General features: G+C 39.6%; 1 protein-coding gene across 2 annotated transcripts in view; it reads right to left on the reverse strand.

Moving 5' to 3' along the window:
• Positions 1 to 24,941, reverse strand: part of cdh18 (cadherin 18) — an 854,880-nt gene that overhangs the window by 609,512 nt on the left and 220,427 nt on the right. The gene's annotated exons all lie outside the window — the stretch shown is intronic.

A 24,941-nucleotide genomic window follows, 5' to 3' on the forward strand; every position in this document is an offset into this window, starting at 1 on the left:
AAATTGTAGTAAATAAATTGACCCAGAAATTCCAGGCTGATGTATTCATGAGTCAATGTGAGTACTGTACCTTAACTCTTATTTTTAAAAAGGAAACATTCCTTCTCTCAATAGAGTGGTGAGTGGCAAAAAATTTTCCTAAAAGTTGCACTGATTCCTTCTTCCTTCTCCACCATAGTCCTACTTTTGGAATTTTGAATGCAACTGCCCCCTGCAGTGGCATTGGTACTTTCCCTTCTCCACTGAATGGCCAACTTATTCATGAGTCATAGCCTCAAAACCTGTCCTTAAGTTATATATGAGGTTACTGAAACATAAGTATGTACAGTAAATGATGTTTTAACCAAAAGATATACTCTTCTTCTCAGACAAGAAAAACACAATCTTTCTGCTTGCTGTAATAAATGAGTTTTGATTATTTGCTTTGGTCAAGATGGTCAATGTTATTAAAGATTAAGAATACACAAGTCTGGAGGGCCATCAGTTTGGTTTACTTGAGTTTATAGGGAAAGAACCTTCTCCTCCTTCCTCACTAGGAATGGAAAAATATTCTAAGGTATTTTTAAAATGCTCAAAATTGTTTTTCATTTATGAAAAAACACTGAAAAAATCTTGTATTGACATGAATTTCACACATTGGGATGAAGTCTATGCAAAATTAAATGTGATTGTTTTGTATGGAAAACAGCATTTTCTGCACACAATAATAATATTATTTTCAATGCAGAAAAAGTGGTTTCTTCCACAGAAAATGCTGCAGCTTCAGCACAGAAAAAATTGCACACATAAATATTATTTTCTGCACTTAAATATTGGGACACTTAAATAATGCTGCTTCCATTGCAAAGCAATTTTGTGCAGATTTTATACATTATAAGCTCCCAATTGCAAATAGACTTGAAAAATTATATGACTTTATGACTGTAGTAGGAAGAAAGGTGCTAAAATTACTTATTGCTTCCTTTGATAAGATATGTAGTAAATAATTGCATCCTTACTCCTGAGTTAATTGAGAGCAAAACACTTTTGCACTTTATTCTCAGATGGCAGCAATTGAACTAAGGTGGGAACCAAGGTGGAGTGTTAGTATGAGGAGTAAAAAACAATCGGGATGTTTTAAAAGGAGCAGAAAAATTGGGATGGAAGAGAATTAATGATGCCTGTTCCTGCTAAATAAAAACAGTAGCAGTATATATAACTCATACCAATGTAGACTTAGTATTCACCCTTAAGCTCTCATTCCATACATTTGGCACAGTCTAATTGACTTGGTTTGTGCTTATTTTCTTTGTTACAGAAGCATATAGTCAAAAATAGTCCATCAGATTTAGAACATATTTTTGTTTTAGACATTCAATTAACTAATGCACAATGACAAATGTGCAAATTGTGTATTTTCTTCTCATAAAGATGAGTTAGTCCAATACAACTTAAAGAAATTATTTTGATTGCTCTAGCTAAAATTCACTTGCTGTTTCTAATGACAGAGCAGACCAACTGAATTAAATACTGAAAGATAAGTCAACACTTATGTTAATCCCACTGATTACATGGGACTACTTGACTTAAAACTATCAATCAGATTTGTGCTTCTGTGTTTTCCAAAAATATTATCAAACATTGTGCATGCCCTTCGGTTTCAGGTAATTGTGCAGCTTCAAAATCTTGGCTTGCCTACCCTATTACTGTAAAGGACTGTAACATTTTCAATGATTCATGAAAAGTTCTTTTCATGAAAAGTTGTCAGCGAAGGATGAGTTGTTTCTCATAACATGTACCAAGAACTGGATAGAAATGAAACCAATAACTTCAATTATAACTTCTGCTTGAGCCTGGAAGAAAAGAAAAAAAACTAGCAGAAATGAAAACACTGCAAGAACACACACACACACACACACACACACACGGAATATATAAATTTGAATAAATTATGTCTCTCAAAGGAAATACAAATGACACAAAGACACTGCCTTATATCCCAGGATCTCATCCCAGATTATATGATTATTCCAGATTATCTGGCAGTTTACACTCATATAATCCAGTTCAAAGCAAATAATCTGGGGTCAGATCCTAGGAAATAGGGCAGTGTAGATCATATTATGGGATTATGTGATTTATAGTTTATTGTGGTACCAGAGCTCTCAGAATGAAAAGGATTAATGTCTCACAACTACAAATCCCAGAATTCCATGGTATTGAGCCTCGGCAGTTAATGTGGTGTCAGATTGCTATAATTCTGCAATGTGGATACAACCTGAGTAATCTCATCAGGCCAAGACTTTGTAGTCAAAGCTTTCTGTTCCATGCAACATGATGAGGAGAAGAGAATCAACGAAGCAAGACTGATTTATCACATGCTGAAATCACACATATTTCCACATACATATTTCCAATATGTTTAGTCTTTTGATTCTTTGGTCAAACATTAACCAAGTTTAAATATCCAGCTCTTGCATATCTTGAGAAAATGGACTTGTTACTATAACTTCCCAACTGTCCTCAGCATCTTGTTCACAGCCACCATTGGTTTTCAATGGTGAACCTTGGTTTCCAAATCCCAGCTCTATATTCACAATTTCACTCACTCTCTATCATTAGATATTAAACAAGTGAAATTTTATCAGAAAAAATGGCATCATCAACTAAAGAAAGCAATCAGTTAGAGTCAACATAAATATTTTTATTTTAAAACAGCTGCTGCTGTAAAACATGTATGTTCCCCTTTGTATTTTGTAAGAAGTACAGTATGCATCACCTGTTAGATTCCATTTTTTTTCTAAACAAAATAAAATAAAAACCACCAAAACCCTGAATATATGCTATTATTTTTGGAAGCTGCAAACAATGTCAATTAATATAATTTCTCCTTTCCCAATAGGCAATGCAATACCTCCATACCTTCTATGTGTCTTTAATGGAGAAAATTAAATGAATTAAATGTGTGCTAAATATGAAATGGTTATTATGTTTTTGCAAAAGGTACAAAAGACACCCACAACCCTCAATAAAGAATATTACATGTTTCTACTAAAAGATCACAATTATTTTCTGTAGGCAAACAACACAAAAGTCTTTAATTTGTTTTCCTCTTCCAAATTATTTCTCTTTATTAAGCTTTGTTTTTTTCTTTCTTCACCTTATTAACATTAGCCATTCTTTGGGGCTTTGAATTTCATAAATATTTCTAGTCAAGTCTCAGTTTTTCATAAAGCTTTTTCTTTAAACAAACCAGAAAATAGAAATACATCTTCTGCCAGCCTATGGCCAATTCAAAATAGATACCTATTGGCTCAGTTCTATTCAATGCTTTACTTTGACAGAAATGATCCAGGGTAGGACTCTTCTGGAAAAGGCAGAATCAGAAATTATTCTTTTTCAAACCAGTATTGAAGAACATTCTGGTTGACTACAGCATTGTTAATCATTGAGCTGTCCAAAAGGTGAAAAACACTTGGGCATGCATTTTATAAAGGAAGTCTCTTCTCATTAAAGGGAGTAGACATTTAATGAGCTATGTGGGTCAATTAATGACACCATTCCTGCTGAGCTTTGTACTTTGAGATACACATCATTTTATGCTGAAGTGTGGGAGGTTCACAGGCAATGTATAAGGGCTGAATTGACAAAATGTGACATTTTACCTTTTATGATTTTGTACTTTTTTCTCATATCAGGGGCAAATATTATATGGATTGGGCTATTCTTATAGGATGCTTGGCATCATGTGAAGCATTTGAGAAGTTCAGAGCCTTTCTTGATTTAGTAGTTACAATTCTATCTGAATTTTGTTCCTTGGCACAAGAGCTGGGAGTTCCTCTTGCTCAGGATAAAAAATGAAGGTCCCACATATCACGCGTATTTTTACGAATTGAAACTAATAGTTAATTGACTTGTGGACTGCCCATGGAAAAATTGCAGGGTATGAAGGAGAGAATTTCTAGCCTTTTCCTGCAGAGAAAAGCTATGCTTCTGTAATTGGACATCTCAATTTTTCCTGTCGTGTAGCGAATTCAGCAAGAGTATTTATGAGTCAACTCCATAATGCTATACATGACAGTAATAAACCTCACCGCAGGTTTAGAGTCATTCAGGGGATCAAGGAAGATCTTGGGGGTATTCACATGTTTTAATAGAAACTTTCTGGGCTATGAATAAAATATATTGGTGATTTAGAGGGGGGAAAATGTTAGAGCTTTTGGGTAGAGCAGGGAGAAGACAATAATAACTGTATTCCTTTTAAGATGCAGCCAAAAATCCTATATTTTGTATGAATTATGCATTAAATGTTCCCTGTTTTCATCACAAAGAGTGAATTAATATTCAAAAATGATTCTCTTGTGTAAAGAACAATATGCATGGCTGAACAAGAAATGGGAAAGAATAGAACTTCTTCATGAATATTTACATCCTATATAAAGTGAGACCGGGATGTATAGTTACATAGCACCTACTTTGATACTCCTCTCTTGGTAGTAGGTATGGTCCTACAATAGTCATGGATATTAGTGGGGAAATTGCTTTCCTCTACAGAGACATACATATTTCCTCACCAGAGAAAAGATTATTTGTTATTTTTCTTCTTTTATTTTTCCTCTGAAAGGAAAGACCAATCATCAATGGTCCTTTTGTTTGAATTTCAAGCAAAACAGAAATCTGACTTCTATTACTGAGGAATGAGGAAATAATGGGAAGGGGAAGAGAGAGAAAAATAAAGAAAATGTTCATTGTGGCTGGTAGATTGCCAGATGGTTGCATTTGTTTTTATTTGTTATGTGTAGAATCCAACTTCAAGGTATTCAAGTTCCCTCATCTAATCCTCATAATTACACTATAAGGAGGGCAGATACAGTGGAGAGGAAGCAAGTGACCCAAGGTTACACCCAGTGAGTTCAATTGTTGGGCAAGGATTTGAATCAACACTTCCTTAGTCCTAATCCAAAACATTAATCGCTCGACACTGTCTTGGTGTGCAATACTTCATACATTTGGGGCTAAATAAAAGCTTTTGTTTTTACAGTACAACCTGCAGGACTTTGGCAGAACTGGCTACCTTGTTTGTTGAGCAAGGAGCTCTTCCAGACAAGATGAGTATGCTCCTGCTCAGCTGAAAGACAGACAGAGGATAAGGACGCAGCCTATGTTATAAGAATGCTGACTGGGACCAATCACAAATATAATTGAAAAATATCACTGTTGGCTGGATTGTTTCCAGGAGCAATTCTAGATGATGGTTATGACCTAAAAGGCTTTATATGGTTGCTGTAAAGATTAGCTGAAATATTGTGTCTCCTTATATGAACTTGCCAGTATTTCAAGGGAGTCCATTCTCTTGGTACCACTGTTATTACAGATTCTGGTAATGGTGATGAGAGAGAGCTTCCTTGGTGCATGCTCCCAGGCTGTGAATTTTCCTTCAATAGGAAGCTAAGTTTGTCTCTTCCCTGCTTTGCTTTCCTCACCAGGCAAAGACCTTTCCACTCAAACACATTTAATGATTAATTGGTTGCACTTCTTTTATGATATGACTTTTTCTCTGCGTGCAGCATTCTTAATTTTATTGTTATGTTTTAAAATGATATTTCACCTTTTAAAATGTTATGGAATTTTAAAATGAAAACTTGTTTAATTGTGTTTTAACTTTTTACCATCAGGTTTTCCGCTTATTGTGTGTGGTAAACTGCCCTGGATGTCATGCTGGGAGAAAGCTGGAATATAAAATAAATAAATCCAAACATGCATACATATATATCATAATTTCAGCAGTAATTACTAGGCATGTCCAAAAAATTGTTTTGAATTGTATATTGGATTTATTTCGGATTGTTCTCGTTTTTTGATACGCATTCTGAGACATTGTCTCACAGTGCAACCAGCAATGTAATTCAAACCATTGTTGGCCCATTCTCTAATTGTTTCTTAATGTTTCGTTAATTTTTCCCCCCAATTTTTTTAAATATATATTTTTTAATTTTTTTTTTAAATTGTTTCTGCAACCTACCTTGAATGGGAGCTTAGCGCAGCCTAACATGGCTGCCGCTCCCCGGCCAATCAGAAGCTTCCACGATGGATGCAAAGGTGGGGGGTAGAGTCCTCTGCGTCCATGTGGAAGATTGCCATAAAAGCCCGTTGTGTAGCCCGGGCGAGCCATTCTGGGCTGGGCTTTGCGCAGAGAGGGTGGTGGTCTGCAAACTGAGAGTAAGCAAGCCTCTTGAGGGAGAGAGAGGGTGAAGGGGCCCAGTCTGGCTGTTCCCACAGAGGGGTTTGGAGAAAGGGTTAGGGTTTTGTTGCTGGTTCTTTCTCTTAGCAAGGGAATTTCTAGTTTTCAAAGTATCTTTGCACTCCTTGCCAGGGCATTGCTTGGTGTGGTGGTCACTGGTCCATTTCTAATTAAAGGCATTGGGTTGAGGCTTGTGGGATTACATAGCCAGAGACACCATTGATTTCCAGTGTCCTTCTTGCTTACAAATATAGCAAGGGAATTTCTAGTTTTCAAAGTATCTTAGCACAACTTACAAGGGCATTGCAAATTTGATGAGGATAGCTCAAGAAATGAGGGCTGGAGAGCCCTGTAAAAGTCCCCCCCCCCCACAACCCGGTTCCTCTTTTTGGGCGATTGCGCATGCGTGTCCGCCATTTTCGAAACATTTAGAATCATTACTAATTTTTGGAAATATCCTAAATTTTTGGGTGAAAAAATCAGAAATACTTTCTATATCGAAGTGCCAGCACCCCCTACTTTAGAAATGAGAATTGAAACATTTTTTTCATCGATCGGACATGCCTAGTAATTACTGTTACCATGTTGATGGCAATGAAGACCATGAGACACATAACACAAGCTATACTATCTTGTCTTTTTGTTGAATCTCATAAGGGCAATTCAGGCTGGATCTACACTGCTCTGTATCCCAGGATCTGATCCCAGATTATCTGCTTTGAACTGGATTATATGAGTCTCTACTGCAATATAATCTGGGATAATCAGTTCATAGAAAAAATCTTAAGCATCTTGTATTACTAGATGTTCCTTGTTCTTCTCTAGTTGAGAATAACTAGCAATTTGCACACGGGACTGTCATTTGATAACATTTGGGGTTGAGTAGATTAGCATTCTCATGGTAGATTGCAGTTTTAGCTACTCTACTTTTTTACCCCAAATGCCTCTAATGTCACTTTACTTTTATCCTTGCTTTAAGTTTAACCATGGCAAATATATTTCAGGGAATGCTGTGGAGGTCTTTATCAGTCCTAATACATTATGCAGCAGTCTACAGTTAAGTTACACCATGCCCTCCTGGAAAGGAAGATTTGATCTATCTTCCTTTCCAGGTTGGAATTCTTATTCTCTGAGATAAATTTAGTTTGGAGTGTCCAGGGAAAGGAAATAAATACAAATGTCCTTTGTTGCTATAAATGTTTTACTCTGAAAGGTGTTCAGTACAGTTTGAGGTCTCAAAGGGGATCGCAGTAAAGACCCATCTGTTTGCCCATGTATTAGGGAAAGGGCAACCTTTATCATCTATAGAAGGGGGAGGTGTATTGCTTTGAGATAAAGTTAAATTTCTGTACTTTTCCTAAATCTGGTTACCCTTGTGTGTCTAATGCTCAAATAGCACAACATTGTAAATCTGCACTAACCTCGGCCTTTCTCTAACTGTATGCTCTTCAGGTTCTCAACTATTTGTTATTAACACATTCAAACATCAGTATCAAAGCAGGGGAAATCCCATGATCAGGCCTGTAGCGAGGGGAGGGGTTAGGGGTTCAAACTCCCCCACCCCCGAAATTTTTCAGGTTATTAAAAAACCTGGTTTACTCATGAATTTAAACTGGTTAACCAAATCCCCATGCTAAGTCTATGAGACGCAAACATTAAGAGTCCCTCCAGGCACTATCTCAAGCAGATATTGACAGGTTTGTAGCAGGGGGGGGGGTGCTAGGGGTTCAACCTCCCCCAAATTTTCAAAACTCCTCCCGAATTTTTTTTTCTGCCTACGGCCCTGCCCATAATCTCAACTTTTTAGTCAAAAGTCCTCAAAGTACAACAACTAACAGAATTATTATTTCTATGTACTTATTAGAAAAGTTAACACTATTTAAAATGTGACCTTTTGTTTCTGAAGATTCTTCTGCTTTTTGTAACCATAACTCAGACTGCTTTGATTTTATAAATAGAATAGTTAGTAAGACAATATAATAAGATTACACCAAAGTATCAACAGAAATATTAAACTATTAAAAGACTGGCATCAAATCAGTCAAAATAACAAAAGATAAAAAGAAATGTAACACTTCAAATTATTCATAAAATAATTAAAAACATGTTGAAATTCTAAATGATAATATCCAGGCTGCTAGGGACTGATGCAACTTCCACCTTTCAGTTCACCTATTCTGTGCCTGTTGTCCCAAGTTTAAAAAGCATTCCTGATATCTATTCCATTTGTCTTTTGAATTCCCTTTGGGGTGTTTGCAAAAGGGATGCATTTCAGAAGAAAAGTTTTGTTTCTTTAAGATGCATGGCCTAAATACTCTAAAGGTGCTAGAAGCTACCTGATCTTGGAAGCTCCACAATTTCTGCCCTGGTTAGTTCTTGAATGGATATGTGGCTGTATAAGCATTCAGAAATAAAAAGTAATTTTAAAATGGTCAACAGGGAGATCTGGCATGGGTTGGTCCATGAAATCATGATGAGTGGGAAGTGTCTTGAATGGGAGACAGCTGAGGAATAACAGCTGCTGGGTGTTATATTTCAGAGGAAAGTACTGGCAAAACTACTTCTTAGGTTTCCTTCCCTCAGCAAACCCTATGTATACATTGGTAAGTGTTTCAGTCATATATCTTCTAAGTATTTCAGAGTCAATGTGTCATCTATGTCTGATCTAATATATTATCTATATAATTTCAGGTATATCACCAGTGCATCACCTGCTCATCGTCAAGATGTTTTCTTAATTCAGTTGCAAAAGCAACAGATGCAATGGCTGTTGCTTTTGTGACTGAATTAAAAAAACAGTATTCTTCTCAAGGTTGTTACATGTAATTAATGCTAGTGTAATTTTAGGTACCATTTAAGCTTTATATATATATATATGGCTGGTTTAATATCTGTGTAATTGCTTCATTTAGTGTTTGTAAAAATACTTTTGTATGTATGTTATAAGTGACTTATCTAAACTTTGTCCATATGTCTTTATAGGTATATCATCAAATAAAGTGGTGTAAACAGGATTCATTTACCCTCCATTCTTTGTAAGTATGGCTGTATAAGAGTATTAAATGTATCATCTAATCCTTGAAATATCTCTATATGTGTGTTATCTTCATGTATCTAATTTTTATATGTATGTCTTTTAAAGTATGTCAAGTATGCATCTTCAAATCATTGAACAGAGTTGGATATGTATATGATTTGTGTCCTAAGGAATCTAAGTGTGGCTAGTAAAGTATATCTTGGTTTGTGTCTCATCTATGCACTATGTAACTATTGTAAATATCTCTGTGTATGTTACCTCATTTATGTAACATCTATTTTATTACATTTCTATTTCTAGATATGGCATTTGTCTCATCAAATCTTTCTAAGCATAGGTGACACCTGAAGTGCCTCCTTCTGGTATCATTTTATTTCTCTAAGTATAGCTGGCTAAGTGCAATTATGGCATCTAAACTTTGAAAGAATATCTGTAAATGTTTTATATTTTGGACTTATTCTGCATAGAATCATAGAATCGTAGAGTTGGAAGAGACCCCACGGGCCATCCAGTCCAACCCCCTGCAAGAAGCAGGAAAATCTCATTCAAAGCACCCCCAACATATGGCCATCCAGCCTCTGCTTAAAAGCCTCCAAAGAAGGAGCCTCCACCACAATCCGGGGCAGAGAGTTCCACTGCCGAACAGCTCTCACAGTGAGGATGTTCATCCTGATGTTCAGGTGGAATCTCCTTTCCTGTAGTTTAAAGCCATTGCTCCACGTCCTAGACTGCAGGGCAGCAGAAAACAAGCTTGCTCCCTCCTCCCTATGACTTCCCCTCACATATTTGTACATGGCTATCATGTCTCCTCTCAGCCTTCTCTTCTGCAGGCTAAACATGCCCAGCTCTTTAATCCACTCCTCATAGGGCTTGTTCTCCAGACCCTTGATCATTTTAGTTGCCCTCCTCTGAACACTTTCCAGCTTGTCAACTTTCCCTTCAATTGCGGTGCCCAGAATTGGACACAGTATTCCAGGTGTGGCCTGTCCAAGGCAGAATAGAGGGGTAGCATGATATTCCTGGATCTAGACGCTATACCCCTATTTATGCAGACCAGAATCCCTTTGGCTTTTTTCGCTGCCGCATCACATTGTAGGCTCATGATTAACTTGTTGTCCACTTGTTATCAAGTGGTATTTTCTACACAGGAAGCCATGCTTGTGCTCAGAAATAACATTTATGTACAGAAAACATATTTTGTCATGTGAAATTTTTGCAAGGAATAAGTTTTGAACTATAAAGTGTCTTCAAAACTATGTGGTTTTCCAACACTTTCTAATATCAGGAAGAAAATCACTCAGGTTGCTTGTTGCTTTCTTTGAGAACACAACTGACAAAAAATTGTTCCCCTTCCCCTAAGTTTATTGAGCTCAAGATCATAATATCCAAGAAAAGAAGACATTTGGAGAATCCATATCAAACACATTGAAATAAAATTCTCACTCATTCCTAATTTAGTATCAGGTATTTTCTGCAACTTGGCGCAAGTGTCTAAAATATATTAGACAGTGCCCATTCTATTGTGCATGAAGCCTGTAATATTAAAAAGATGTGTCAGTGAGGAAAATGTTCCTTGTAGTCACCATTTCTCATGTAACAACCTTGAGAAGAATACTGTTTTCTTAATTTAGTCACAAAAGCAACAGCCACTGCATCTATTGCTTTTGCAACTGAATTAAGAAAACATTTAATATGGCAAGTATTATTTTTATTTTCTTCATTTCCAGTGACTAATTTTATTATCCAGCTCAGGAGAACTCTGATGTGTCCCTGGAGACTTTGCAGCAACAGGAACATGATTAGATCATAAAATGTGACCAAGTGTGGCATATAATTTATCAGAGTTGCTGACAATCACTTGTTAAAATTTTCCTGGGAACAATGGTGAAATATACACATCCTAACAAAAGTCCCAAACATTGTTCTTACAATAGTTCTACGGATGCACATGATACCATTGCTATGTATATTTTCGCTTACTGATACACCATGCTTTATTTTTTCTGAATCTACGGATAATCGTTTCAAAACAATAACAACAAACAATTTGAGCTCAGCATTCAGTGTACCATTAGTAATATCTTGCTCTAGAGATCAACAATAAGAACTACAGTGTACTCCAAAGCAATTTTTACAACTTTCAGTAATAAACAATTTAAAGAGTTATAGAAAAATCACATACTGGGTTTTTGTGGAATGCTATTATAAAGTTGCTTTCTATCAAGTCAAATCATTTGTACGTCTAACACAATATTGTCAGCACTGATTGGCAGCCGCTCTCTAGTTTAGAAGGTATGTGAACAACTGAAATGGGTCCAGGGTCTATTTTTCTAAATATAAACAATTTTTCATGAATTGCCTTTTCTGAAAGTTTCCATGGGGTACAATTTTTTTATTTTTAACCAGAAAAGCATGGTTTAGAGAGCATTGAAGACTAGAGAACCCCCCCCCCCCAAAAAAAAAGGAAAAAGAAGGGGGAAAAAGAAAAAAAAGAAAGTTTGGTATGTACATCAAGCTGCAAGGTCACACTTTGTTCATCCAATTACCAGGGTTTTAGACAGGACACTTTCTCATTCTTGTTTAAAGATGCAAGACTGTGAACTCGACAGTTTTCCAATGTGTTCTATTAATGTGCTACAGGCCCACTTCAGATTAATGTTCTAGTTAGTATTTTTCCTCTGATCATTTTTTATGACAAAAACAAAAATGTATATACACTGACATTGCTCCAGATTTAATGTGGGACACATGATTTAACTGATCCCATTTCTTGTTTGGAATTTATTACTTCAACATATTCATGCTTCCCATCCCATATTTATGTTATATGTTTAATAGTTTCAGGATTCCTTTTCACCTCTCAGCAGCTAAATGTCTTTCTGGTTTTAGTCCAGTTGCACCATTAGACACAGTCTTATTTCTACATCTCCTTTCCCTGTAGGCAATGCCTTCTAGAGTTCTCATCATCCAGCATTTTGCCTGTAAGAGATCACCCGCCAGTGTCACTTCCAACTATTGTTAGAAGTTTCTCTTCTGAAACTTATTTATTTATTTACTTCATTTCTATCCCAGTCTTCTCACCCCACAGGGGACTCAGAGCAGCATACAACATACATCTAGGCAAACATTCAATGTCTCATTATACAAACCAAATAAAACATAACATAAAATCACTAGAAACAGTTGACATATACATACAATTTAAAAGCATTAAATATATTAAAACATAATAACCCCATGCACAAATAACTCATTGCTGCTGCTACTCAGTTGTTTAGTCGTTTTTTACTCTTTGTGACCTCATGGACCAGTCCACGCCAGAGCTCCCTGTCGGCCGTCACCGCCCCCAGTTCCTTCAAGGTCAAGCCAGTCATTTCAAGGATACCGTCCATCCATCTTGCCTTTGGTTGGCCACTCTTCCTTTTTCCTTCCATTTTCCCTAGCATCGTGATCTTTTCCAAGCTTTCCTGTCTCCTCATGATGTGGCCAAAGTACTTCAGCTTTGCCTCTAATATCCTTCCCTCCAGTGAGCAGCCGGGTATTATTTCCTGGATGATGGAATGGTTGGGTCTTCTTGCGGTCCAAGGCACTCTCAGGATTTTCCTCCAGATCCAGAGTTCAAAAGTGTCTATCTTCCTTTGCTCAGCCTTCCTTATGGTCCAGCTCTCACATCCATAGGTTACTCTGGGGAATACAATTGCCTTCTCTATGCGGACCTTTGTTGCCAATGTGATGTCTCTGCTCTTCACTATTTTGCACTAATCCCTTAATCATAATTCAGCTGCTTCATTTCTAACTGTGTCATGAGAGGATGTTAGACTACATTTTGGCCACTTGTCAAACTTACATAGTGGTGTTTCTCGAGTCTCTTGATCAAGCAGCAGCATCACAGTGCATGACTATTATAGCCTCTGTCCTCCAAGTCCTCCAAGTGTGGCCATTTTCATCTTGATAGCCCTAGAATTGATGGGAAGGGGAGCCTGTGAAGCCATCCCACTGCCACCAATGGGATGGATCTAGCTGCATTTTCCAGCTGCGGGCCATAAATGCCCATTTAGGCACCCGCCCATTATCAGGATGTGCATAAAAATGGATCCACAGACCCCCCTGGATTCCAGATAGGAGAAATGGCTCAAAATCCAGCCAAAAATGAACAAGCCTAGTTATAACCCTACAGGACATTGGCTGGGAGGGAAGAGGAATCATGCATCTTTCCAGATGTTCTGGCATCTTTCCCAGAAGTTTCAGCTAGCAAGGCCATGTTAAATAATGATAGTAGTAGCAGTCCCACAATCTCTGGATGGCCAATTGATAGATACATTTGGTTTAAAAGCAACGAATGATGAGTGCCTCTAAGTATCTCTCCCTCCAAAAGTCTTCTCTTTGATATGCTTCTCATGAAAATCATCCAAGTCTGTTCTTGCTAGCATATCAGGTAAAATTTGGACATATAAACATAATAGTTTGAAGAACATTAGCATGTAGGAAGTAAGTTTACACTGTTCTTAATTTTAAGGTAAAGGTAAAGGTTTCCCCTGACGTTAAGTCCAGTCATGTCTGACTCGGGGTGTGGTGCTCATCTCCATTCTAAGCCGAAGAGCTGGCGTTGTCCGTAGACACCTCCATGGTCATGGCCGGCATGACTGCATGGAGCGCCGTTACCTTCCCGCCTGAGCGGTACCTATTGATCTACTCACATTGGCATGTTTTCGAACTGCTAGGTTGGCAGAAGCTGGAGCTAACAGCGGCCACTCCCGCCGCTCCCGGGGCTTGAACCTGGGACCGAAAGGGACAACGTCGGCTCTTCGGCTTAGAAATGGAAATGAGCACCAACCCCCAGAGTCAGACATGACTGGACTTAACGTCAGGGGAAACCTTTACCTTTACCTTAAAATTAAGAACAGTGTAAACCTTACTTCCTACATACTAATGTTCTTCAAAATATTATGTTTATATGTAGCTATTTGATATAGAGGACTGGCAGTTCCGCCTCCATCCCCAAATACCAGGGTGCTGTTTGTGTTCAGTGGATTTATTTATTTTTAGGAAACTCCTCAGGGAATTTCAAAAGTTAGCTTGGTTTCTATAGACCATCATTTTGGTTAGCATGCTCTATACATTATATCCCACAAAAGAGAAAGAAAAATGTCTGAAATCAGTACAGCCCTCATTGAACCACTGTAGGTCCATTAGCAGCTTTTGTAAAGTTTTTGTATGGCTGTCCATACAAATTGACTTCACTGCCTATAGCTGTTACCTGATTATTGAGAAAAAGCAAGCTGTGCCAATATGCTGAGCTGTTTCATTGTAACCCAGTCAAGACATGACACAGCATTAAATAGTGCTCATAATTACCAGAGATCTACCCTGCTTTCCCGAAAATAAGATATCCCCTGAAAATAAGACCTAGTGGAGGTTTTGTTGAATTGCTAAATATAAGGCCTCCCCCGAAAGTAAGACCTAGCCAAGTTTTGTTTGGAAGCATGCCCAATGAACAGAACACCAGAGCATGCAGGATTGTTAAATGGATGTACCATAGATTGTTGTACATGGAAATAATGGTAGTAAAAAGAAATTCTTGGTAGGATTCACAGTTTGTCTGGTTAAGCTGGTTTGTGATGACAACTACTGTACAGTATATAATAAATGTTCATTTTTGTTCAACAATAAATGTGAATTCTTCTTCATGGAAAAATAAGACATCCCTGATAATAAGACCTAGCACATCTTTGGGAGCAACAATTAATATAAGACACGGTCTTATTCTTGGGAAAACATGGTAGCTATCTGCATGCTTTAAACTTGTCTAAGCTTACTGTCTATATTAAAATCTTGTTGAAGATATGCATAGTACAACTGAAGCTTTTATTAGAAGCTCACCCAAAATGAAAATTTTTATAACTAAAAATCCTCATCACATAATTTTTGCCCTCATCTGGAAACATGACACACAACACAAAGACACTCAACACAACTCAACAGACCGAGAGTTCCCCTATCCTCAGTACAAATGAGTATGAATCATGAATCAGATGAGATGTCCCTTGTCTACTACTTGCATGAAAAATGGCTAAACAGACAGTTTATTTGTTTTTGCTGTTGCTTGAAAGTTTCAGTTGCTTGAATTCCAGTTAACTCTTACTATAATTGTACAATGGTATTCATGATTTTATATTTGCTGATAAATCTAGTGCATAATATGGCTACTGAATGCAGTCTGGCTGTGTGACATAATTTATGTTTCAGAATAAAATTAAAAATTAAAATCTGCCATGGTTGCTCCCCCCCCCCCCCCCCCCCCCCGGAATATCTCAGAACTACCATGAGCCTCACCCTTGTAACTACCCTGTTTCCTCCACTTCCTTTTCTATTTTCTAGGTTTATGATTCTTGATGTGTTTGAGCATATATTGAGCATCTGTCTGCCTTTCTCAGAACAGAAACAGACAAACAAGAAAAACATAGTGGTTAACACTTTTGCTAATTTCCATGAAATATGCATGGTACCTTTCTGTAGTAAACAGTAGCTAGTGAAGAACCTTCTCTTAATTTACAAGCTATCAACAGTAAATGCTGAATAAAGTCAAAGAAGGTGAAAGCTCTAGCATTTTCCAGGGTTTGTGCATTGTTTATTTTAATATACTGTAAATATTAAACTTTGAATTTGAGAAAGCAATATCAGGAGGTTTCAAGTTACCTAGCAACTCCTTCCTTTAAAAGGGAAGATTTTAAATGAGATGGGTTTTTAATTTAGCTGGAAAACGGGGAGGGGATGGAGGAAATTATTAATCTTCCTTCTCCGAGTCGCATGGACACCTTTTATCACAATGGTAAGATGCACAGGGCAGCCAAGAGCTCTTTGGATTTCCATGGCCACAGCTATAGCAATATCAGCAAGACATAGGTAAGTGTCACTCCAGTTTCCTCATGCTGCAGAGTGCAAAACAAGCGAGATGATGGCACTGGCACACATGAATTCTTTATTAGAACCAGCCCAGTTATTCACACTACCCTGAAATGCAGGGCTGTTCAGGAACTTTAGGGAAGCTCTGGAGCATTCCCCAAAAATTCCTCACATTGGGAACCACCATGTTATGTAGCTGTGCTCCATGTTAGAGGTGAGGAGGTTTCATGTACCATCTAAATGCTGCAGAGCAAAGACAAAGTTAGAATCTGAGTTTGTGTGTATGTAATAATAATAATAATAATAATAATAATAATAATAATAATAATAATAATAATAATAATAAATGGGACCCTGAAGAAGGAGACAGAAGGCCTGATCCTTGCAGCCCAGGAGCAAGCCATCAGAACAAATACAATTAAGGCCAAGATCGAAAAATCAGCTGATGACCCAAAATGCAGAATGTGCAAGGAAACCGATGAAACCATTGATCATATCCTCAGCTGCTGTAAGAAATTCGCAAAGACAGACTACAAACAGAAGCACAACCTTGTGGCCCAAATGATCCATTGGAACTTATGCCTCAAGTACCACCTCCCAGCAGTAAAGAACTGGTGGGATCACAAACCTGCAAAAGTATTGGAAAATGAGCACACACCGTGGAACTTCCGAATCCAGACTGACAAAGTTCTGGAACACAACACACCAGACATCACAGTTGTGGAAAAGAAAAAGGTTTGGATCATTGATGTCGCCATCCCAGGTGACAGTCGCATTGACGAAAAACAACAGGAAAAACTCAGCCGCTATCAGGACCTCAAGATTGAACTTCAAAGACTCTGGCAGGTGGTCCTGGTGGTGATGGGCACATTGGGTGCTGTGCCAAAAGATCTCAGCCGGCATTTGGAAACAATAGACATTGACAAAATTACAATTTGCCAACTGCAAAAGGCCACCCTACTGGGATCTGCACGCATCATCCAAAAATACATCACACAGTCCTAGACACTTGGGAAGTGTTCGACTTGTGATTTTGTGATACGAAATCTAGCATATCTAGCTTGTTTGCTGTGTCATAATATAACAATAATAACAACATTTTATTACCTCCTCTCCCTGCAATTCAAGGCAGGATTCAACATCATTAAAATGAGAGATAGAACACTATTAAAAGACATACAACAAGATACACAGAGTTAAAATACAAGCTAAAATTTGCTGATAAAATGCAGATAAAAATTCTCAAAGTAAAATTGAACAGGTATGTCTGCCAGAAGTGATGAGTCTTCAATTGTATCCTACTTTGCGACAGCTGATATAGCTGTCAGAGCTTTTCTGGCAGGCCATTCCACATTCTTGGAGTGGCTGATGAAAAAGGTCCTCTGCCAGTCAGGTTCTGGCAGACTGGAGTAGACGCCCGCCAGAGGACCTAAGTGTGTGGGGCAGATGGTACAGTAGAAGGTGATCCTGTAGGTAAGCAGGACCCAAACCATGTATGTTTGTATGTCTGTCTATATGTATTTTTGGCAGAATATATTAACATGGAAGATAAATGCAAGGGATATCACACTTCCCACCAAATAATTTCTGTTTCCCCTCTGCTGCACCAATCATCAAATCACAAAAGTAGTACATCTGCTTTTGTGATGGGATAAAAGCATTTTATGATGTATTGTTGCATCATATAATAATAATGCATCTCTTGTTGAAATTTATACTAGTATTTCAAAAAATAATTATTTATCTCATTTTTTGTCAGTTAATTATAAAACATTAGAACATGGCACTCATTGACCTGCAATGCAAAGATCTCTGTGACTTCAGCTCCCATAACAGAGCATAAGACACCAGCATGAGGCACAGTATTTGAACTGTGCAGTAGTCTTCCTCCAGAGTGTACTTAGCTACTTGTTTATAATTACTGTGTGTAGGCTACATATAATTGTTAGTCTACAAAAGGAAAGGACTAATGCTTTCTTAGATTACAGTTGTGACTTAACTTAGGATGCATCTAAACTAAAGAATTAATGTGGTTTGACATTGCCTTAAATGACATGGTTCAATGCTATGGAATCATAAAAGTTGTAGTTTTAGAAAGCCTTTAGTCTTCTCTGTCAAAGATTCTATAGCATTGTACTCTGGGAGTCAAAGTGGTGTCAAACTGTTTAAATTCTGAACTATAGATGCACCCTAAGTTATGTTTTTGTTACTCCGAAACAAAATTAATGGCAAGCAACTCATTATTTGTCACAATTTACTGCAAAGCTCCACTGTGCACTTGGACTTGTATGGATGGAGAGAGCTATTTATCATATCAGGCAGGAAAATATTTTGGGATGGCTATGTCCATAAGAATTTATATTTCAGAGTGGAAATAATGCTTGGGTAAATTATACCAATTTATATTTTACCAAACGACGCTCCATGCAGTCATGCCGGCCACATGACCTTGGAGGTGTCTACGGACAACGCCGGCTCTTCGGCTTAGAAATGGAGATGAGCACCAACCCCCAGAGTCAGACGTGACTGGACTTAACGTCAGGGGAAACCTTTACCTTTACTATATTTTACCAAATTCTCCCAAATATTTAGTCTTCTTGAGATTTCTTCAGTTCATATACCACCTTTCTTTATTTTTCTCCAATTCTGTATTGTTCTTCTATCCTTTTTCTCCCAGCAATGCTTATAAGACTACATTTAGCAATTATATGGAAGGTATGGACTTTTTCAGCTGGTTCATTACGTGTTTAGGTAGTATTCTGTCACCGCTTCCATTTTATTCTGCTTATAGCAAAAATAGAATTCTAAGGAATGTTAAAAGAAAGAAAGAAAAGAAAATGGAAGTCAAAGGCAATAACTATGATGAAAAATTCAAGCCCGTGAGCTAATTTCTGCCTTTGAGACTGAATGTGGTAAATAACAGTTACTCTCTGTTCCATTCTTAAACCTTCTATTTTCTTTTGTTTGAAACTTAAACATTGCCATGGGCAAAGATCTTGCCAGTTCTACAAGGCTGGTTAAATGTACAACTACACATGCAGATCCACACAGGAGCATTGTTAGGATATCACAGATCTTTGATCAAGAAAGCCATTCAATAATCTGAAAGGCCTCTAGCCTGACATTTTATACTGCGGGTTAGGAAAAATGGCTAGAATATAAAGACATAAAGCATAATTAGTTTAGAGAAGCATACAATACTCTCATTGCTATGTCCACTGAGAAATCTGTGTTCTTGAATCCAATGAGCCATACTCCCAAATAAGCATGTATAGGACTTTGAGTGCATAATACATTAAGAAGATAAACGTTAATTGTATATCAATTTAAATTAAGGGTCTAATCTTTACAATTTTTTTCATATGTTTTTGCACTTGCTGTCCAGAATACAGAAAGGTAAAAGTGGGTTTACTCCTTGCAGTTGATATCATGAGCCTTTGATTTGAACCACATGACCTCGTCAGATGGCCACTGGCATTGCTGTGCTTCATTAGGGGGCATGCGAAATCCAATGCCCCACACCTCACATTGCTCGGATCCAGGCAAGGACAATCAAATGGCGGGGAAGCATGAGCACCTGGCTTCCCCCCCATGAAGTCTACAGCAACACAGGATTCCTCTCTTGTTGCCCTGGTAGCAGCATGACTGGCTCCACCCTCCACCCACAGAGCCGTGCTGGTGTCATCTGATGGGAGCCAGTCATTTCCTTGGGTGACTTGGACTAAAATTGGTGCATGCTGCCAATTTTAGCCCTTTGTGATGAGGTCATCAGTCTGCTACTGCTGGATTAGCTCCCATAACCCCTGATTAGAACTTGGAACAATGCTAATTTATAATAAACTTGGACATTTTTGGAGTGTTTCTCCTCATATAATAAAACAAATAGTTTCTGTTGTACTATCTCTAATTCAGGAGATCTTTACACATGTGCAAGCAGATATATGTCTTCCACATAATTAACATGTTTTCCATTCAAAATGAAAAAAATATATATTTTGCTATGAATAATTCCCTGAAAGATCAGTGTGACCAAAGCTGTGCCCCATGATTTAGGTCTTCCCACGTGTAACCTTATAATAACATATATAAGTGCTAACTCATATGTACTCTGAAATATACAAAGTACCCAAAGTGAGAAATGAAGTGTATGAACAGTCTCAGCCTGAAATATCCCGCAGTAGCACTGTCATGGAACCAAGTCCCAGGGCTGAATTTCCAAGCCCTGGACTTGGAGTCATAACATAAATAACCCTGAAAGCACCTGGCGGGAGAAGATATAATGAGCCTGGGAACTCAGGGTTGAAAGTATAAACAATCATAATTGGTATAGTGTGTGGGAATAGTAGAAATGTGAGACAAAGGGGTGGGGTTTGATGATGATATTTGCGTGTGGTGTTACGTTGCATCAGAGGTGATAAAAATGAGTGTATGTAAACATTAGGTCATTCTCGACTTTTCCAAAGTCATGTATTCTTCAATAAAGATTGGATTTGAGAGCAGCTATCTCTGATCTGCGTTCAGACTGGTCCTTTGAAGTGAGCCTGACATTTAAGTCGAGAATCCCGTTCTCACCCTCCTGCGAATTCGCAGTGAAGTGATAATGAGTGGAGAAGGAGATCAAAGCCCAAATGGAGCAGAGAGGCCTTTGCCAGGGGCCCGGCCGTTGGGGGAAGAGACGCTGCAAGCCATAGCTTCCTCTACGGGGTACCCCAGGCCAAACGGCGTGACCCAGAGGATTCCCAGAGGAGGACGAGGCGTTTCGGCGGCGGCAAAAACCAGTTGGGGATCTGGAGGAAGCATGCCGGAGACCGTGGCCCTGCGGTTATCCATCCTGGAAACGAATTTATCCAGGCTGTCGGAAACCGTGGGGAGGTTGGTGCCACTATTGGAAGAGAATCTCCAGAAGGAGCCCACCCGATATGGCGCCGAGACAGAGCCACGTAAGGAGGAAGATTGGAGCCAGAGGGGCCAGCGCGCCTCAACGCAGAGCCCCGTGGCGGCGAGGAGCGAGGGGGATGAAGAATACTGGCAGGAACTGGAGTTCCGAGACAGAATGGCGCGTGAAGTGGAGCGCCAGCAAGCTCTGGGAACTCTGAGGCCGCCAACTCCAACAGAACTTCCTACCCAACTTCCAACCCCCCGAATGGGCGTCGGGGTGGAAAGACCACTGAGGCCAGGGATTGGGTCCAGTGGATTAGCAGACGAAGGCGGAGAGGAGCCGGAGATCCAGGAAGGGGAGGAGGATGTGCCGTACGACGAGGGAAGGCGAGGTGCGGGGGCTACAGCGAGGCCCGCATTCGGATGGGTAGAAGGGCCGACAGCAGCGGCAGAATTTCGGGAGCCACGCAGAACGGCCGCCGGAGTGGGGCGCGGCGTGTTCAAAGGGGCCGTCCAAGGAAACCCGATGCAACCCTTCCCCATGCCTCCCAGACAGCAGCAACGGGCCGCAGAATGGATGCAAAGGAGGGAAGATCTCAAACTGGAATACGGAGGGGAATCATCTGAACTGAACTTTTTCCTCATTAGCATCAGAGGATATATAGAAGACAACGCACACACATTCCCCTCTGAAGCAAGCATGGTTCGGGCCATCGGCAACACACTAAAGAGAGGAGCAGCCAGCTGGTATGTGCAACTACATGCCAGACGCGACCCGTGCCTGAGGTCAGTGCCCCGCTTCCTCGCCGCACTGGAAAACCGGTTCAGAGACCGGCTAGAGCAATTGAGGGCTCGAGACCAGCTTAAAGGAATAAAGCAGAGGGACAAAACGGTGCCCGAGTACGCAGAGGAATTCCTCCATCTCGCGGAAAAGGTACCAGAGTGGTCTGAAGTGACCAAAGTGGAGATATTCAAAGAGGGACTACGCCCCGAGGTTTTTAGTTGGGCGGCGCATAGAGACGACCCAGAAACACTCCAGGGCTGGATACAACTAGCGGGGCGCGTCGAATCCACCCTGGCCCAGGTGAAGCGTTTCAGGGGCGGCGGCGGCCAGCAAAGACCGGCGGCGAAAGGTCGAGGAGAAACGAGGAAGCAGGAAAGGCCCGGAGGGAGGCCGGGGATCCCCTTCAAAGGAGATGACAACAAACCCAAGCCGGGATGCTTTGTATGTGGGAAGACGGGCCATCGAGCAGCGGAATGTTGGGCCCGGAAGGGGGAGCCGCCAAAACCCTCAAAGCCCAAGCCAGCAGCCGGGAGGCGAGCGGAGGAGGAGGTGCGAGCCCCAGAATCTCCGGAAAGGCTGGTGAGTCGAGACAAACGCATGCTAGTAGTGCCAATCTGCCTATCGGGGCTAGAGAATCGGGCCACCTGCAGGGCATTCGTGGATTGCGGTTGTTCTAGGAACATTATAACTCCGGAACTAGCAGGAGCACTGAAATGCCAGCAGACATTACTTGACTCCCCAATTGCATTTTCGCAGCTAGATGGATCAGTTGCTGCTGGGGAAGTATCTACTAAGGAAATACGAGGGGTCCCATGTAAAATAGGCAAATGGGAAGGAAGAATATCCTTTGTGATAGCCCCTATTGCCACATACCACGTAATACTAGGGATCCCATGGCTCGAACAGGCAAATCCTGAAGTAGATTGGAGAGGAAAGAGCCTAGCATTTAAAGAACAACAGACGCAATGGGAGATAAGCAAAATAGCAGGAGAGGAGGACGAGGGAGATGAAGCAGGTGAAATAGACCCACAGCTATTGCCACCGGAATACAGAGACTTTGTGGATGTTTTCAATCAGAAAGAGGCAAGTAAATTACCTCCCAAGAGGAACATAGAAGTAGAAATTGAAATAACCCCAGGAGCAAACTTACCAAAACCAAAAGTGTATCCCATGTCTGTTCAGGAGAAGGAGGAATTGAGGAAATATATTGATAAGAACCTGGCGCGAGGCTTTATTAAGACATCCAATTCTCCTCTCGGAGCCCCAGTGTTATTTAGGAGAAAGAAAGACAACTCCCTAAGATTGTGCATTGACTATAGAAATTTAAATGCAATTACTAAGGACAATAAATACCCTATGCCTTTAGTAAAGGATTTAATTACCGTATTGAAGAAAGGGAGCATATTTACTAAACTTGATTTAATTGAAGCATATCATAAATTAAGAATCAAACCTGAGGATACTTGGAAAACTGCATTTTCCTGCGCATTCGGCCATTTTGAATATAAAATTTTGCCATTTGGATTAAAAAATGGCGGCAGTTGCTTTATGCAGCTTATAAATGAAATACTGCACCCATTGTTGTACCGAGGGGTATTCATATTTCTTGATGATATCTTGATCGTGAGCGAAGATAAAGAAAAGCACGTGGAATTGGTCCGGGAAGTTTTGCAGAGACTAAGGGAAGCAAAGCTGTACGCAAAACTGTCCAAATGTGAATTTAATAAAACTCAAATTGACTTTCTGGGGTATCGGATATCTCCAGAAGGGTTAGCTATGGACCCGTCTAAAGTATCAGACGTAAAAGAATGGGGAGTACCTCAAACAAGGAGGCAATTGCAATCATTTCTGGGGTTTGCAAATTTTTATAGATCCTTCATAAAAGGCTTCGCGCAAATAACCGCACCCCTTACTGAACTTTTAAAAACAAAAGGGAAAGGGGAGACAGCAAAAGTGAAAGCTCCTGAGTTGGACGCCAGAATGCCAAAAGGCATTTGAAACCCTAAAAGGATGCTTCACAGAAGAACCCATCTTAAAACACCCCGATATCAAGAGCCCTTTCATAATCCATTGCGATGCTTCAGACTGTGCATACGGGGCAGTACTATTGCAAAAGGATCAAAATGGGAACTTAAAACCTTGTGGATATTTGTCCCGGAAGTTCAGTGAAACTGAAAAATGTTGGCCCATATGGGAAAAAGAGGCATTAGCCATATTAAAAGCCTTAGAATGCTGGCGACACTTCCTCGAAGGGAGCGGAATCCCATTTGAAATTTGGTCTGACCATAAGAACCTCCAGTATTTAAAATCTCCTCGAAAATTGTCCCCCAAACAAATTAGATGGGCACAATACTTCAGCAGGTTCGATTTCCAATTAAAGTTTTTCCAAGGGAAGCAGAATGTCTTGGCAGATGCTCTTTCACGCATGCCTCAACACGAAGGCATGACCACAGCAAAAGAGGGAACAATATTCTCTGATAAACAATGGGGCTTAGCTGTCAGGACAAGAGCGCAAACCCAAAAAGAGAACACTGCTATTATTGAACTCGACGGGGAAAATAGTTGGGGAAAAGAACTGAAACAGTCTTATGAAGGAGATCAGTGGATTGCATCCAACGCAGAAAAGGGGGAGCAGAAGGGGGGATTTTGGTTTGTGAACAAGAAACTGTATATTCCAGCAATATTAAGGATTAAGATTTTGCATCGTTTTCACAATAACCAGAGCGCTGGTCATACAGGAATTACAAAAACAACAAAGGCAATAGCAAAACATTGTTGGTGGCCAGGAATGAGGAAGGACATAAAGAATCATGTTGTTCAATGTGATGATTGTGCCAGAAATAAATCGAGAGGAGGGAAGCCAATGGGATTATTACAAACAGTAGCGGAACCTACCAGACCTTGGGAATGTGTAGCTATGGACTTTGTGGGGGAACTGCCGGTTAGCAAAGGACATCGTTATATTTGGACAGTATTAGACCTGTTTTCTAAACAGGCCCACTTTATAGCACTGACGAAATTACCATAGGCAGAGAAACTAGCTGAATTATACATAAACCATATTTACAAACTTCATGGATGTCCCAGTAGAGTGGTCAGTGACAGAGGGGTTCAATTCA

Source organism: Anolis carolinensis, chromosome 4 (genome assembly GCF_035594765.1).
Source record: "Anolis carolinensis isolate JA03-04 chromosome 4, rAnoCar3.1.pri, whole genome shotgun sequence".
Classification (NCBI taxonomy): Eukaryota; Metazoa; Chordata; class Lepidosauria; order Squamata; family Dactyloidae; genus Anolis; species Anolis carolinensis.